The sequence below is a fragment of the Tubulanus polymorphus genome, chromosome 5, assembly GCF_964204645.1.
Source record: "Tubulanus polymorphus chromosome 5, tnTubPoly1.2, whole genome shotgun sequence".
Taxonomy (NCBI): domain Eukaryota; kingdom Metazoa; phylum Nemertea; class Palaeonemertea; order Tubulaniformes; family Tubulanidae; genus Tubulanus; species Tubulanus polymorphus.
Window position 1 is genome coordinate 3,444,522 of NC_134029.1, and position 17,220 is coordinate 3,461,741.

At 37.5% G+C, this 17,220-nt stretch overlaps 1 protein-coding gene across 1 annotated transcript in view; it reads left to right on the forward strand.

Moving 5' to 3' along the window:
• Positions 1-17,220, forward strand: part of LOC141905971 (AT-rich interactive domain-containing protein 3C-like) — a 34,213-nt gene that overhangs the window by 14,573 nt on the left and 2,420 nt on the right. The gene's annotated exons all lie outside the window — the stretch shown is intronic.

The following is a 17,220-nucleotide window of genomic DNA, read 5'->3' on the forward strand; positions in this document are numbered from 1 at the left end:
TTTTACAGACGAACGCTTCGGAATAACTAAGTGTCATTGATTATAAACTTTGTTGTTGATCATCGTGGTCCATGAGTCGAGATCGTTAGATTTTTGTTATTTTGAAAATCGACATCGCGAAGGCCTGTTTGGCCCGTGGGCACAGAGCGTTTTTGCACTTTTAAAATTATTCCCCCCGTAAAACACTTTAAAAATTAATATCATAGCGCGCTCTTGAGTTTATGTCGATCGTATAAAAATATTCGATTGTTTTCAATTATATTTTGAATATTAAAACGACGTTGTTGAAACTGTAGCGAACTGTTAATAATTAAACACCAAACCAACGGTAAAGCACCATCGACGTTTCGTGTGTTGATAAATTCTATGATCAACGTGAGCCGCCAATGTTTATGAACCCTTCATACGTGTAACGGCAAGTCTTCATAAAATATCAAAATAAAAACCTCTGACATGATTTCGTGGTTTATCTGTTTGTGTCCGTGGGGCTTTGATCTCTAAGGCGGTCGCCCTTGCAAAGATTCGATTTCGGAACCTCCGCCGTCTGAGGAGTAATCAAGTGTTCACGCTAACCAGTTGGGACTGAAACGTACGACGGTACAAAACGTCACACTTGAACAGACGTGACTTTTGTCGAAAAATGGCTTAAATCTCAGGATCCAGTTCCACAGTCATGAGTAAGAGTTAACTCTGAGTTAAAATCAGTTCATTTTCAATGAGTTAACTCTGAGTAAAATCTTAACTCACAACTGTGGAACTGGGTCCATGACTGGTGTTAGAATGGTTGTTAGAACGGCCTTAGAACAAAGATGGTGTTTGAGTGGTCCTATTTCTAAGACGACTTTGCAACTGACCCCGGGTGAATTGCTGACGTTATCATATTTCGTTTGAATCTTGAAACCATAACTTTCACGATGGTTGTCGATCGAAACAATAAACAAAAAGTTTTTGCAAATTGTGAAACTACTAACGAGAGTCACGAGGTGACCTTCATCAAGTGATTCGACAATTTGATTAAGATTAACAATGAAAAATTGAAAATGTAACTAAGTTCAACGCAGAACTTCGAGAACTTCACCTCCCCCGCAATATACGTACGTAACTTTTTTTAAACTTAAGGAAACAGGTGAAGAAAAACTTGGAAGAATCTCTATCAAATTCCGAGTTGAACATTTTTCTCTTGTTTCCTTTCTTCTGATTTTCTTTTATTCAATTTTTATATCAGCACCTGGCATCTGTGTAAATATAAAGGCAATCGATTCGAAGGGCAAACAATGAACTAACCTCTGATCTTTTAAATTTCTTTAAATCGCATTGTCTTCCGCGCATAGACCCTAAAATAATGGCAGCCCCACATAACTTGCTTTATGCTTTACCTGATAACTAAAATATTACCTCACTACTTTTCCATATCGAACATAATTCTATAATCGCTATAAATGTTTTTGAAGTCGAGGAATTTCTCCAAGTCGGTGATGACTACACGTCTCGAACGGGCAGCGTTTACAAGTTGTTTTTGATTCATATGCAGCTGCGAAGCGATGTATGTTGGTTTGTGTTTCCATTTCATTGACTTTATTAATCAGAATCGGAATCACCGGCGAAATTGAATGATATATTTTATTACGCCAGGTGTCTGTATGTTGAAAACGAAGGCAGTTACAATAGTCTGAAGAAATTATACCCGCCGATATAGATAGGTTTTAGATTACCTCTTCACGTACAGCTGGTTACGTGATGATGCAATCAATGACTAAAACATAAGATTTCTTGATTCAATTCGGTCTGATATTCATTGCAGTACTGCGTGATTTAGGCGTAGCAAACTAAACCATTGGGGTTTGAAACATTTTTGTTTTTCGTATCAAGAGCCTTGAAAAATGTATATACGTGACGACTTGTCAACCTGGATCTATTGATACAAAAGTCACGTATAGATGCAACTTTATTTTAGAATAAAGTATGAATACATTAAAATTAATTCCATTTCAACGAGCTGCCCGTGAAAACTTGAAAGGTAATACATATATCGAGTATTTTGAATAATTAAAAACCCACATACATCATGATTTATAATGGCCTGAAATAGCACTTGATATCCGTGAAGTGTTCGAATACATGTAAACTCGCACTTACTGATTCAATTACTATATCACCTCTTCAGAATATTCAAAATCCCAAAAACTCATCACTCCATATTGAATCATTAGTGAAAACATTATAGATAACAAACTAGTTTTATATTCACACCCTAGTGACTATTTTCATATTTCAAATTTTCAACTGTTATATGCATAGGAGTCTGACTGTATCAAAACTTTTCTACAAATAGAACATGATTTTTTCTGATCAATAATTATAAACAAATGATGTACGTATCGCGAGCAGGTGCGACCCAACTAATTCAACGGCCTTGGCAAACAGACGTCATTCGAAACACCACTTTTAAAGACAATGGGAATTCTTTATAGCGACGCTGATGACACTTAATTCTTTCATTATGAGATGACTTTCAAAGGTATAACCGCTATTTGACGAGTGAGCTACCGAACGATCTCTTCACCTTGTTTTTTGCGTGTTTTGTGAAATGAACAATTATAAAACTGCAACTTAAAAACAATGATGAGAACTTCTCCGAAATCACGATCCATATCGTGTTAGTTTTCAAGAGCTCGACGATTGTTGCGATTTTGGTGACAATAAAAGTTCGCATCCGATAGTTGGATAGGAGACGCACGTGAAAAATTAATGAATTGAGCTGTGGATTCATCTGAATGCCCTGAAAGACCTCTCGACTAAATCATTGCCTCAAAAACGACTCGTTTAGTGTCCTTGTTTGAATGTATTAGATTTTGGGGATTTTAGATCGTAGAATGTGTAGAAAGATAAACTGTAGATGCAAAAAACACTGGAAAATTCAAGATCTTTTGAAATCATCTGAATTGTCTGCGCTTCATCAACGTCCGCTGGCCTTGACCTACTGGAAATGCGTTCTTCGTTGTAAACTATCGAATGTTTGGTGTTCAACGCAGTAATTCAATCTAAATCTGATTCGTTTTTTCACGTATTTGATAAAATTACTCGCTACCTGCGCGCCCCGTGCCGATTAGATCGGCCACTTCAATTTGGAGAGCTTTTGTGTGAACTAACGTGTACAAGTTTCTCGCTCGTTTTTTTTATCGTATGGCGCACATATATACATAATTCACTACGTCGGTTATATACTACTCAAGTGCAAAATGTCTATCAAAAATTCCGAACGGAATTTTTTTTCACTTTCATTTCTTTCCGATCTCTTTTATATAATTTTTTCGATATCGCTTCACGTCAAATGTGTTTATAGAAGCGAAAGCGTTCGATTCAAGAGCCGAACGAAATCTTCTCTCAATATCGTATCATCTCATTTCAATTGCATTGTTGTCTTTCATTGTTGTCACTTTGTTAGATGGGGCTATCAGAGCTATGATAAATTTCGTTTATGCAACAACGTAAATATTTTGTTAGATTCAAGATCGTATTTCACGTGATGTAAACCACAAACGAAGTTTGACTTATACAAGAGGTATCACTTTGAAGTTTACTGTAATCAAAAATGCGATCATTCAACTGCGGAACTTATGATTCCCATAGGTTTAATACATGCCTCCCGGGACTGTAATAACATTTTTAAGTTCAAACTTCTGATGACAGCGGGATATTAATTACCGTACCTATTTCGATCATTAGTTTTTTTAAAGAGACAGAAATAATGCGTGTAACTTAAATAATGAAATACTTGGCGAGCATTTTTTATGCAACGTGTTGTTTATTTGTAGGCTCCGTAAGGAGTCTCTCCTCGACTCGCTCGCCTCTAAACCTCCACGTTATAATGAAACCAACTCCCATCTAATGCGGCAGCACTTGAGGTTATTTTTCCATTCAATTAATCACCGACGCTCGTTTTTTTCTGCCGATGGAAACAGACGCAGCAACTGTTGCGCGGTAGGGATTTGATAGCGTTGGAAATCATTTCATGAGAAAGGTTTGGTATTCATTTGAAAGAAAAATATAATGCATATGTTAAAAACTTTCTCTCTCTCTCTTCTCTCACTGTTGTTCGCGTGTTGTAATTAACTCGGCAAAAAGTCGACTAAGTGCCCTTCTCAGAGAAACCCTAACTATAAAGTGGCAAAGGTGAAACAATGTAGTTTCATTTAAACGGCAAGCATTTCAGGTCTCAAAATCCATCAAAGTTCATTTCCAAACGATCTCATAGAAAGTTCTTTTTACTTTCGCATAGCTACAGGTCCCGAAATACATGTAACAATAGAAAGTATTTTCTTTTAGTAGAGACCTAAACGAAAAGACTTATACTTAATTATTTGATGTCAGTAAATGAATACACATGTGCTTAAATATTTCTCAGGCACAAAGAAGTTATGATGATGTCCTAGTTTGGAACCTTCATAAAAATAGGATCAGAAATGCGCAACAAAGAATATTTTATATCCATTTTAACTAAACTCGTTGACATGTGTTCACTCTGTGGTTTTCACACAGATTAACCGATCAGCTGTTGTTATGTCGAGATAGATCAGTGTAAATCTCAGGTCTCGAAGAGGTTCACAGATTAATTAAAACAGAAAGTGAAAAAAAACACCCAACTAGGACATCCAAGATATTTATTTTTCTCATCGGAGCTTGTGGCAAAACAAAGGATATCGGTTTTGATAAATTACAGTACTGAGCTGCGCTTTGATAGAGAACCCCACTTGACTCCGAGAAATGGATAAGAATGCAATAAAATTAGCTCCTGTCTCGTTTGACCGATCCCAACGATCCCTGAGACAAACTCCAGTCCGCAATTAAACTGATAAAAAACGGGGTCAATCATTTTATTGCTTAGCACTTGACCAACAGACAACTGTGTCGCAAATTGTTAATTCGGTTGAGGGTAATTTAGAAAATAAAATCATAAATAGGCGAAGATAAGGAAGCGAATTGTTGACAGTTGTTTTGAGATTAGAAGTGCATAGAGATTTCGATTCAAACAACGAATTGGGCTTTACGGCAAACAACTAAAATTGATAGGAAATCATTGAACGGTGTTGTGTAACGGTGTAGTACCCGTTTATCACACTTTCCCGCTCATTTCGAAACGTTCAAAACCGAGGTTTCTTTTCCCGAAAAAGCCATTATTTTCGACATCAAACTTTTACAGAGAATTCGTTGTAAACACATTTGCAAACGCCCGATACTAGCGCTGGGTCATTGCTACTTTAGAGGAAAACGTTGATCATTTCAATTACGAATGAGTTCAAGCAACTGGCAAATCTTCGGGCTTTTAATCTAATCATAAATCATTGGAACTGAGAGAAACAGCTGAGTTTTATATGCATGTGTGTTATGTGTTAGTCAGTTTGATATCGGTGAAATAATTAAATCTTCCGAGCTTTCAGTTTCATGTTTATCTGTGATTGATGTTTGCATTATATACATACACGATGGAATTACATTCACTCGATCCTATTCTCGAGTTGTGTAATCTATCGCTCTCGATAAATTCGTTAAAATAAGTCGAATCATTGATGTCTTACTACGTCACAAAAGGAATTAAACTGCCATCAGCATATCACCTTATTTACCTGATCTTGGCGACTGTAACAAGATGCTCTGAGTGAGATCTCTTCGGCGGCCATTCAACGCTCCTTATAGGTTAGATATAACTATTCAATCAAAATTAGTTCATTTCAATTACTACAGCGATACAGCTAAATTCAGGAACCAGTTCGACACTGTCGTATAGGTATGTTTACGATATGATTCACCCCACGGACCAGCACGGACCAGCACGGACCAGCACGGACCAGCACTTGTGTTTGATTATGTGGTAACCATTAATCACGTTATGATACACGAGTGCCAATAAAATGTGATAAACTCGATCTAACTATACGTTCAATACGTAAAAGTTACTCGATCGTTTTGATAGCTTAATCTTCTGACTCCATCACCAGGTTCAAATTAGAAACTGGACTCCAGAGTCCTATTATTGGGTTGGGGTTAGTTGGTTGGTCAGAGTTGGGAGATAAGGGAGAGGGTTGTTAATCAGTTATCGGCAGTGACTCCTCGGGTTTTATCATTAGTATAAGGCTAAACAAAAATGATACCTTGTTTCTCCGCAGCGGCCGGGTCATTTTTGTAAAATATGATAAAATTTATAAACAGTTCATTTCTATAGCGGCCGGGTCTGTTATGGTAAAATTGATCACGATTTTAAAAAAAGCAATGTATAGGGTAGATAGGCGGCCGGCCGGGTCAACATTTAAGCTCAGCAGAGCGGAGAAACAAGGTATCAATTTTGTTTAGCCTAAGCATGGACCCTTAAACGATGGTATAAGGGAATTAGTTGGTTGATAAGTCTTGATAGGTCATTGTTCATACAGCTGCTGGACACTACTCGCTGTGCTGATCAGTAACTATTTTACATGCGGCTCAATCTTGTCTTCATTATCAGTTCATCGCGGACAAAAAATCAAATAAAAACGTTACGAAACAAGAGTAGTAAGTATTTTATATGATGCTGTTGTTCCAATAAAACAGCTGTCGATGTCGATTTCTCCCGTAGTTTCCTAAAGCCTTTCAGGTTTTAATTTCTCTCGCATCTGAAACTGGCGGCCATTAAACGCTACTTGGTGTCTAATACTTCTCCGCGCCATCGCAGCTGGTTCCTTTAATCCATCAAATAAAGAAAATCTTACATAAGTTATAAAAAAACTGATGCGCTGAGAGTTTCGCTCTTAAAAAAAACACGTCGGAATCTGAATGCGTTTAAAAGATTAGTCTCGTTCATTTGTGCGTATCCAACAGTTGGATTAACATTCGAATCGTGTTCCGGCTTACAACGGATTAGCAAATCAACGAATTTCAACTTTGATTATAGTCAATTGAATCAGCAGATGTTTTTTTATGAATCTTGCACCGATTGACCTCTACTATATAGACCCCGAATATCACAAAATGTGTCGTTTAAATGAAAATCTCACAAGAACCAAGACAGTCAATATCATTGTAAATGAATCTTTGAAACAACTCCGCTGTAATCGGTTAAGTTAGATTTGAAGTTGAAATTAGTTTGTTTCCAATGTTTTATCCTTAGGAATATGGAACCTCGGCTCAAGGTTCCACGATTAGGCGAACACTTATAAAACAATTGGAAATGAACGTTTTGAGAGGAGTTAGGTAATCATACTTAGTGTTTAACGTATGGGAAGGAATCTCGAATATCTTCATATAAAAATCTTATCGCACGGTGGTGGATTGTGAAAGTTAGCCGTGTTTTGCGGGGCAGTCTGTTCGGTAATCATGCGTGTTTTTAGGCTTGTTACGAAACTCGCTGCAGATAAAATGAAACATGCCACTGTTTATTGTTACCGTGTATTCATCCTGAGTCTGATATAAAATCGTATAAAACCCGTCCAGACTGCGAAGTGTTTATTGTGGAATATAAATACTTGGAAATTATATTTCTGCGCCCACCGTGTTACTGTAAGGGGGTCTTATCTTTTCTAAAGGGGAAGCATATTATCACTTCAACTGTGTCTACTGCATTCAGTCCTACGAGATAGTTTTTGGTTAGATTTGACTCTTAGAGCTAGAGTTCATTTATGGGCAACTGCGGAACGAACTGAATCCTGACCGGAAAACTAATATTAATCTCGGTATTCACAGTTAACAAATCAACTGTGGGTTTTCACTTGTGAACTGAATCCTGATTGTGATGAGTTCGGAATGGTGAATTATATCTTAATCACTGAACCACAAAACGAAACTTCTGCACTGAGAACATCTGTATTTGATCACGACTATAATCTGATTATGTAGCTGAGTTTGATTTGAACTTTTTTTTCGTTGTGCTGGCAGAAGAAATAACAGCGATTGATCTCAGTGAGCAGTTGATGAATAACGAGATCTAATCTCGCTGAAGAACATTACCTATCAACGCCCGGATCATTTATTTGTGGCCCGTGTAAAAAACCGTCTGTTTGGCCGCCACAAGCCGCCTGGTGAGGTCATCCTTGCGAGGTCACGCGAACGTTACCTGATTCATCTAAATGAACTAAAAATGCATATTTGTAGATGAAACAAGACTCGTGATAGCCAGTGTAATATACGTATGAACTTTTCGAAAACATGAAATAACTGATATTGTATGCGTTGAATGTGGCATTCGAAGGGGGTCATAACAATTTTGGTCTGGTTTTCACCAGGTTTATGTGAAGAACAATTAGAGCAAAGCCCCAAAAATTCATATAAAGGCGTCTTTATGAATAATTCATTTGATAGTACGTAAAGTCCTAAGTGGCTTACATCTAGTCGGAAGTTAATAACCTTTGTTATAATGTGGTAATAAAATCCGGTAATTTTCTCTAGTAACAGAATGATATCCAGTTCTCACACCTGTTCAGCCGTGTCTAAAAGTCTCACTGATGGCTTGCTCTTTAAGCAGGAAAAAATACAAATTATTTCATATTTCGCGAACTCTTCTGAGAGTAATCATGTTGCTTGCGGCTATTATAACTAGAAAAAAGTCTCCATAACGAGAAGACGTTTTGTGCATTGCTCGAAATAACAACTTTTTTCTCGTTATAACATATTTTTAACCATTAAAACGCATCTCGCTATGACGGATTTTTATACGATTCCTGCCAGTTTTTCCTCCGTCTCTTTTTTCATCTTTCGAATTCTTTTTCTTCAAACCGTCTACAGAATTTCACATCTCGAATTTTTTCTCGGTTACTCGCTGACTGGCGATAAATAAGTTCGTGTAACTTTATTTATTTCAGAACATCTCAGTAAACACATCGAGTTTTCCAACCCCAGACAGTTCGGCCAACTCCCCGTATAGTACGCCCAATGAACCTATCTAATGTCTCAGAAAAAAGTGTTAGAGTTTAATAAGATTTCAAAACAGTTTTCTGGATGTGAGCTCAGTCAGTTTAAAGCTGGCGCCGAAAATAGATCTCAAAATGATCGATCACTTTTTTATCTGTTTTTGTTCGCGCAGTTTCTATCATTGTTTTCCGTCATCATATTGAATGAGCCGCCGCCAAAAGTTAAAAAATGCCATTCTTCAAACGAGAAACTGCTAGACAACAAAGGCTCGCTTCATCGCATTAGAAGCTGTTCAGGGTGTATCAGGATCTGACACCTCAGTAGAGGTTCTTTCCGTGACGTCACAGTGCGTCACGTCATCGTCAAGCGCAAGCGGCTAACTGAAGTAAATAGTCATATGACACACAACTGACGACGCGTCGTGTCACTGAAATACCTCTATAGACAGCAGTAAGAAAAGTCTCCGAAAATATCAACCTACCAATCATTTACCGGTTGATTAAACAATTAAGATGCCTTGAATAGTTGTATCGCGCGGGCAATTGAAATATTTCATTCATGGGAACAACAAATATATATAGATCATCCTCGGCTGGGGGTTCGTGGAAAACCCGATTTGATATACACGTAATAATCAAAAACAGTTTGCAAACAAAAGAATGTTTGCGGTTGTTAATGAGAGAGGAGCAGGGAGCCGGAAATAATGAGTCGAGTAGGATTATCTGAATCAGAGAAATACGTGTATTATCAGTACAGATAAAAGGCCAAACGGTCGTTTAACACGGGTTTAACAGTTGCTAATTATTTTGGGTATCGGATCTCACGATTTTTTAATGTTGACTGACATTTTTTTGATCCTGATGTTGATATCATCTTGTCAGTACCCGGTGATATTTGTTTTTTAATTAGTTTCTTGCAGTTGCTGCGTCTGTCTTCGCTGTAAAGGTTAAAATGTGATAAGCGTGGGATTAGACATTTGTTTTGTATTTTGATAGCTGACCCTACGTGCGAAAAAAAATGTACGTGTAGTTTCCAGCATTACATCGCAAAAAAGGTCCGCGGTTATCGTGTTTTAACATGAAATTGATGAGAATTTCGTTTCTTTTTTGATACCGTAAAAACTGTTACAATAATGTATACATCGATACCTAGTACACATTGGGTTCGTGTGAGTTGATGTGCACAACGTCATCAATATTGGAATTTCAAATGACAATTACAATTGCTTATACCTTAATCAATTGAATTTCATAACGCATACTTTATTTTTGATAAATTCTGATGATTATTTTTGAGATGTACACTGCGTCATCAATATATCGGGACTGGTTGCTGGTTGAAGACTGGTTTCCGGTCAGGGATCGATATTAAAATCCAGAATAACTTTATTGATCCTATCTATTGTCGGCAATATTAAGCAATATATATGTGTTATTTTACAAGGCATCAATAAACTTTCAAGTTAGTTTTCTTTCGTTAGAAATCGTGTGGATATAGAACAGATTTCTAACAATAAAAATCTCACTGGCGGCGTCTGTATCATTTTTTCTCATGTTCAGATCGCGGGTAAAATGATTCTGGAAGCAGTTGCATTAAATGTATCAATTACTGATTCACATTGACAAGTAAGACTTGTTTAATATCAGCTGAAAACCTACCTCCTCGGCCAGCCAGGCCAAATACTAGTCATTCAGTGATTTGTTTGTGTACTGCAGCTTAGAAGTATTGAAGCAGAAATTTAAAAAAAAACCTCTTTAACAACCCTTTCAGTTATCTGAAAAGAAAACTGTTTCTTGAAAAGATGTTTTAAATTCGATTATCTTCGTTTTCTGCGGTGACACTACATTCTATTTATCTTCGTTCATCTATAAAAAGTGTTCATGTTTTTGCTGGATAATTTTATTAGTTTTCGCTGTAGCACACAGTGTTTCTCATCCTGCGAGTTGATATCGACCATAGTTAATTACAACCAACTTTGCAATTCCGTCACTCGTGGGACAAATACAACAAATGAGTATGTTTTTGATAGGTCATTTTCATCATGATGATGGGTTACCACGGCATTAATCTTATATTCGGTGTGAACGGAATGATTTGAAAATTTCCCTCGATTTCCGAGTTAATTGGATTTTATCCCGAGTCCTCATTAAGCCCGCGCGATTCGGTCCCGTTTGGGGAGCCGACGTTCGGCCGTTATTCGCACGTCGTTCCATGACAAAACACCATGAAATCTCAATCAAGGTGGTCGCGAAAACGATGCAGATTAATTTCAGGTCTTCGTCGTCGTTTCAGCAACAGCAGACGATGAATGTTCGGACGGTTATCAAGCGAATGAATGGATAATTAGTCCCCGTGGAATCCGCCAATTATTGGTTTCGGGATGATGTTACAGTTGCATCAAAAATCGCCGGCGTTCGGTTACACAATCATATAGCTCCGAGAATCGGTGGAGAAGATTATACAGATGAATATTACAATCTATAACGAAATCGGAGCTCTGTTCAATAAATCGTTTTCGAACAAAATAATGGCTACTTTTTGAACAGATGTCACTTTCGGTTAAAAATAAACACCAAAATGGCGATTGTGAATCGAATAAATGATAGTATTCTCTACGGACGGGAAATTAGCTCGATTCGTTGAGCTATGTTTGTATTTGATGATGTGATAATGACTAATGATGAACCTCTTTAAACATAACACCTCATAAAGTAGCTATATTAGATAATCATCATCATCATCATCATCCATTGCTGCACAACTTCAGTCATTCCCACCATTATATTTACCATTGCTGCTGCTGTTGTTGCTGCTCCGAATATTTTTGATTCGTTGATCGATGGGCGTCATGTGGTTTTTTGGTAGAGGATTTTGGTGGATTGGGATCAAAGCTGTCATAATAAAACAGTAAATCAGTCGTTGGGTTTTTCAGATTTGTGGTGGGAGGTGTAGATTAATAGGTTTTTGTACTTCCCCAATGTTTGAAGAAATCTCGCTTCCGGACTTTTTTTCTCAATGCGGAGGATCAATCCTACTTCTTGAAATCGGGTATATAGTTTTGAATGAGCCACGGGATCATGCGCAGTACCACTGTAAATCTCGAATTAGCGCTGATGAGAAAATAATTGATGACTTTCTTCCAGCGATGCGCGCCTAATTCACAGTGAATGAATGATTCAAAAATTCTAACCTACAAATCGTAAAAAGCGCTTTCATTAGAAAACAACTCGGCTCCGTCTCAATACGCTCGTGCGCAATAATAAATCCCGCCGAAAAATGCGAAGCAGATGTCCCGCAAGAAAAAACCAAGTGCCGAGATGTCGAATCAAATTAGATGGGCCAAAATCGAAGAGGGGGCATAAAATTACTTTAGTCAAGATTGATGAGGTTTTATAGAGCGGCGATTTCATTGGAAACATGTGTACTACGAGTATAAAACACGTGTTTTTAGCTGAAGCGTTGATTAGTGTTTTATTGTAACGAATTCCGAGCTGAGAAAGTAGCGCGCCGGTTGATTCATTTCTAATTACGCGTATACGTATTCATGAGCCTCGATTCGATCGGTTGTTATTTATTTACACGATGGTGCGATACGAGATTTATTTCGTTGTTTTTTAGACGGGGGGGTTACCGCTCAAATCAACCGCGAAGGACACCCAGGCCAGACCTACATTAACGATTTTATAACCGCGACCCCTTTATGCGTGTGAAATAGAAGAATCTAAATGAACCATGGAGTCTAAAACGATCGAAAAGTCCATTATAAACTGAAGAATTTATGGAACAAAAGATGATGAAAAGTATCACTTTAACGAACACCTTCCTGCTGTTACTAATGAATTACAGCTTCTCGTTTCGACTTGGATCGAAACATAATTTCACCATTAAAAGAGGAATGCACATTTCTCCACACCCAGATGCACGCACGCGCAAACTAGAGATTTTCTTTTGTTTTTCAGCTTATAAAAGTCAAATGAGACAAGGTTAACTTGCAAAAAACTTCAATATATGTAAGAAATATTCTCAACGAGTAGATCATCAGTCATACTTAGCTCTTAAAATCTGATAAAATGATAAATATATCCTGTTTTTGAATTGTTTTGACGCAATTTTCCACTGTAGTGTTCTTTTAACATTTAGACCAACATGTTTACCTTCCGAGACGCGCATTTATCTATAAAGCTGTTTTTCGAAGCTTAGAATAAAGAAATACCAAAAATTCTAACTTTCGACAAGCTTTCGTCAGTGTAACCTTTAGGCATTTGGTTCAAGAATTGCGCCGAATTCAGCTGAATATTCCTAGAAACGTTATGTATAAATAGTTGACCATTGATCGATGAAGGATCGTATGGGGTTACCTGTGTTTCCGACGGGCTTTTGATCGATTATAAAGAGGGCAAAATACGTGAAAAATCTGACAACTCAATCAATATAAACAATGAACGAACGAGCATCAGACAGAGTTCGCTCGGAACCAAACGGATTAAACAAATGATCTATTATCACTTGTAAATTCACTGGTGAATGTATATCAGCCGATAGCAGACGAATTTCTCTCGATAAACGTTAAAAAGAAACGATAATTCGGTTCCCACAGTTTTAAAACTATTCGCTTTTTTTCTCTAATCATTTATTGTCTGTTTGGATGCCTCGGATGCGCGTGGGGGGATGGTTGATATAATCGTCTTTCCGATCGAATGATCTGTGGTGTATTCGTAGCCGCCAAGTTTCACTTGAAATTTCATCGGCCGCGTGTTAAGATAAATTAAATGGAAATATAAACCTCTAACTCTCGACGCGATCAGACGTTACATATCGACTTGTTGCCGCAGAATTTCAATTTCTATTGCGCAACAATCGGCCTAGCAGAAGATAAGCGTCGCTTAGCGAGGAAAGTGAGAGTTAGATGTGTAAAATAATCGCTTTTTATCAAGTATTTATCATTTAAATTTGACATATTTGAGACTTAAATGTTCTAAAATAAAAACTCTTAATGTTCTTGTCTATCAACTTGAAGAGGACTTAGGCTACAGTAACATTTATTTCCGACAATTTTTTTATGTGAAGCATACAAAGAGGGAGTGAAAAGAAGGAAGGAGGTAGATTCTGGTTAGTTTTACTTTTTGAACATTTTTTTTCAGAATTACAGTACATCAACCCCGCCAGACTGGGGGAGAAAGTTCTTAAGAAATTATGCATCGGATAAATGGCTTCTAATGAAACAATGACTTCGTCTAAGACAGCAATATCAGTCGTCATAAATCGCATTTCACGGCGAAACTCTTTTGAATTATTTATCGTCTGACGGCGGATCTAATGACGTTCATTCGAAAGAATTAAATCTTACCACCTACGTCTCGACACGTAACTCCTCACCGGGGTGACCCGGCAAGGCCAAAACTAATCAGAAACCTGCCATCCTTCGAGATTCAAGTGTAAATCGCATTATCAATTACCCAACATTGTAAGTATCGGTAACCGCATTTTTGCCGATCTTCAATTTAGAGTCGTGGAAAGATGCGTCTCATTAAATTAACTCGGGTTACTTTGCCATTATACAGCCCGGTGTAATGCGTGCTATTGTCTAGTGACGGGTCCCCGCGCTCCCCAGCCAGTAGGATGATATGCGCGCCGATTTTATGACTCGAATACGATGGGGACTATTTATTTTAGTGGAATGACACGGGAGTAAATTACCTCACACCCGGATCGGCTCGACACACCTGAACCGGGCCGCGATCGTATGAACATCAGACGCTATCAGCGACCAATATCCAGCCATTTATTTATACAGCGAGTCTTTAATCTCTGGGTACTGGCATATCACGTGACCCAGCAGCCGAGAAAATTGCCACTTTCGGTTTGATGATCGGCGAAAATCAATTTTCACGTCATTCGTTACATAAACAATGTCGTTTCCATTTACTACGAAAGATGAAGCATCTTTTGTTCTAGAGAATATGAATATCAGTTTTTTTCCCTAAAAATGGTTTTCTGCAAGTGTGACTCGAGATCTTATAGCCCTTTAAGATTAATAATTGTAATATGTATTAGGAAAAACTGCATTTGCTCGCTGTTTCTTTGTAAAATTCTCGCGCACAGAACTGAGCCCCAGAGCCGTCACCACGTAACAATAACGTGACCTTTTGTAGCATTCATGGCAAGCTGGTTTGTACAAGAATACTCGAAAACTGACCTATTTGGTCGATCTAAAGATTTAGCGTGAGTGGACACTGAAGGAATTCGTTGGTATCGCCTCGAACATGATCTGCCAGGGCCTTGGTCACTTAAAACTCTCATTCAACATTGAAGAGGTGCCCCGACAATATTCAGAGTAGGAGTAATAACGAATTGCATCGATCTCATAAAATTAATTCGAACCATTTTCTTTTTGGAAAGAAGGTGTTGATAGGTAATCAGATTTCTCGCAGCAAATTCCGAATCTTTTTCTTATGCTTGGCGTTTTCACGGAATGATGAGAGGAATTATTAGTGTAAGTTTTCTTACTTTTTAGATAGGATAAATGGAAATTCATAATATAAGAATGAAATAAAACCGTCTGTAGCAACTCGTTTATTGTCCATGAATAAATTCCTGATTTACGAGTTTATATTCATTGCCGTTGTTTGATTTTGATCTATGACCCAATTATTTTGATTGAAGGAGACATAACACGCCATAAAAAGGACGAGGTCAGTGATACTTAACAGAAACCATTCTATTCTAACCAGTAGGGCGAACTTCGGTGATCGGAACCAGTAATCGAAAGTCTGGTCTCTCGCCTTTCACAGTGTCGGTCCATCTTGAAACTGGGTCCGAACTACAGCGACCGTGCTCGATCGCGTGGTTCGCTATTTTCGGACTAGAGTTTCTACTAACCGGACATTCCACGAGGAAGGAGACTACAGATAATGATAATTTCATATATATCAAAAAGCACACAAAGAGGGCTTCTTTCGATGCCCGAGTATAAGTAACAACTTCAGTCCGAACCAGTTTCACAGTTGTTTTGAGTTTACTTTGGGTGCAAATTACCAACACATTTCTTATCGTTGTGTCCGTTATCCTCGAAATTCAATGGACATTTGAATACTATACCTTCTTTTTAGAGCAGTGGACTAAGATCTAATCAAAATTTCATTTATTTGAGGCTAAAATTCTTTAGTATTCATCGGAATGGACGAATAGTAAACGTGTGAACCAAGAAACATATTTTTTGTCGATCTTATAAGAGCTCGCAGTCGAGTACTACATGACAATAAACTGCTTTCTACGAGATACTTAATGTTCACTTTTATTTGTTATTCTATAAAATTGACATCAAAGATATTTCTAGCCGCTGAGATCTGTACATTAATGATGGGATACCACACAATTACAATATTGAGAGGTCACCGGGTGCACTTCGATTGCGGTTCTGGCGGTTTATGATAACTATATCACATTCCGATAAAAGGTCTTTTTTTATATTTCCGATTTTGTAATCAATTTTATTTCAGTCGTAAAATTCGGCGAAATAAACGTTTAATGGTTTTACAACTACTGAAAGCCCCGTTCAAATCTGTAGGGAAACGAACAATAATAGATCTTGGTCGTGAAAAAAAACACACGAAATATCGTGAAATATCGCGAAATATCGTGAAATATCGAGGAAAGTTCGATAGTTTCTCTTTGTTGTCTATCGGTCGTCTTATCACAAACTAATCGTCGCCCAAGATTCGAATTAAAGTCTTAGCGGTTCCTTTCATTTCGCCATTAAGATAGATATCCTTTGATATGATACGATGTCTTCATAAACCAGCAGCAGTTATATTTAGGAATATGATAAATATCTTGTTTTAATGTCCCGCCCGCGCATGTGTGCGTTACATTAAAATATAAAGTTCAGCTATAATTCATAAAGAAGATGATGATGTTTGATAAAAACACATCCTGTAAGAACAGACACATTCAAATTAATGTTTTACGCGGTTATTTCTTTGGCCCGTACTGTGATATTTCTTTTTCATTCTTCTTTGCAAATTTGCATATCTATTTCTATACCGATTTTTGTGAATCTGTGTCCCTTTTCAGGAAATGAAGGGAGGGGAATTTTTCAAGAAAGGCTACCATCAATACTTTATAATACGACTTGTTATGGGGGTAATTCAATTACTCTATTAGTAGTAGTAGACTATTGGAAATAAACACTTATCGCACGTTTGGCCTACCGAAAGAACTTTTTTCAGCCGATGTCATGGGAATCGCGCATTTAATCGAGAGAGCTTCAAATATGTAATACGTCGCGTCATTGTTTCATATTCTACCACTTGAAATCGACGTAAATAAGAAACCAAACAAAGAAAT